The 1,696-nt window shown below is 40.7% G+C and overlaps 1 pseudogene; it reads right to left on the bottom strand.

Moving 5' to 3' along the window:
- Nucleotides 1–1,572: 1,572 nt before the first annotated feature.
- Nucleotides 1,573–1,696, bottom strand: LOC116463597 (small nucleolar RNA U3; annotated as a pseudogene).

Below are 1,696 nucleotides of genomic sequence, written 5' to 3'. Positions count from 1 at the left end.
GAGTGAGATCCGATTTCAAAAAAAAAAAAAAAAAAAGGGAGAGATTGTGTATATGTGTGTATGTGACAGACCCTAAATTTTCACCTAACATTTGATTAAGTTGATTTAACTATGCCCTTTTTCAGAAAGGAAGAATCCACTCTCCAGGGTCTTAATGATACCTGCCCAGTGCAACATTGCCATCCAGTGTTAGGCATCTCAGCAATGATCTTCTGCAAGGGATCTAAAAAGCTGGTGGCAGAATTTTGTGGTTTTATAAGAAAATAAAATAATGAGCATCCTTTCTTTGTTTAGTGTTCTTTTTTTGCACATGAAATTCAATAACTTAAATGAATGACTACCTTAGTAGCTAAGGGACAAAGAAACACCACTAATTTCTAATGTTAGCTAGGCACTTCGTTGTATACTAGCAACTATGTTGAGTGCTACACCTGCTTTATCTTATTTAAACGTCATAACAAACTCACTGTTATCTTTTTTTTTTTTTCACATAAGAGGATACTCAAGTGTAGAATAGTTAAGTGACATATCTAAGGCTGGACAGTTAGTGTGTGGTAGAGCCATGCTTCAAACCCTAGAGACAGAGCCTAACACTTAATTACTGCTATTATTAGAAACTGTTATTCGTGAAATAATTACTAATATATTTGCCCCTTGGTAATTAAAAACAAAAAAACTTCTGTAGTCCTTCTAGCATAAGGGCCAGATTATGAAGGTTTTAGTGTTAAGGAAGGGAAAAGATATCTACGTGGAGCAAAGACACTCATGGAGTTGGTAAGAAAGAGGCTATTACGTAGGAAAGTTGCTTACAGAAGGAAAGGGAAAGTAAACAGAAAGTCCTGGTGCTGGGGAAAGGGGGGAAGTTGAGAAAGAGAGGAGGGCCAGGTAAGAATTTCCTAGTTCTCCATATCCTTAGGGTTGGGCATGTGGCAAGTGTGGTTAAACATCCAAACAGGTTTCGGGCTGTCAGAGACTCTCCACGCTGGAGAGATTGCAAGAAGTTGAGGGAAGCCATCGTTTTTTCGTGGCACCTTATTGAACATGGTGCCATCCTATGGGCTCGGTTCAGAAGTGATTGTTGGAGAGAGGTGTTTCCACAGATGGGCCTAAACTAGTTGCCCTATTCCCCATGGCCTGAACCATGGTGCAATGGAGACTCACAAGTACTTGCAGGCTGTGTGTGAGTAGAAAGGAACATGGAAACTGAAAGGACTGGTAGGCTAGAAGAAGCCTGCAGTCATGGAAAAAGGAGGTCACAGAGTGAAGGGGCCTTGTACATGAAGTCATGACTAGAGATCTACAATCTTTTTTTTGGGGGGGAGGGTGTTTCTGTTGTTTTACTGTTTTATAATTTTAATTTTAATTTATTATTATACTGTAAGTTCTGGGGCACATGTGCACAACGTGTGGTTTGTTACATAGGTATACATGTGTCATGTTGGTTTGCCGCAACCATCAACTCATCATTTACATTAGGTATTTCTCTTAAAGCTATCCCTCCCCCAGCCCCCCACCCCCTGACAGGCCCTGGTGTGTGATGTTCCCCTCCTCGTGTCCATGTGTTCTCATTGTTCAACTCTCACTTACGAGTGAATAGGAGTGGCGAGAGAGGGGATCCTTGTCGTCGGTGCTCTACACATTCAGAGAAACTTCTCTAGTAACAAACTATAGAAATGATCCCTGAAAGTATAGTCTA

The sequence above is a fragment of the Hylobates moloch genome, unplaced genomic scaffold (genome assembly GCF_009828535.3).
Source record: "Hylobates moloch isolate HMO894 unplaced genomic scaffold, HMol_V3 SCAFFOLD_43, whole genome shotgun sequence".
NCBI classification, from domain to species: Eukaryota; Metazoa; Chordata; class Mammalia; order Primates; family Hylobatidae; genus Hylobates; species Hylobates moloch.
The sequence above is the reverse complement of the archived record's forward strand: the minus strand, read 5'-3'. Positions and strand labels throughout refer to the sequence as shown.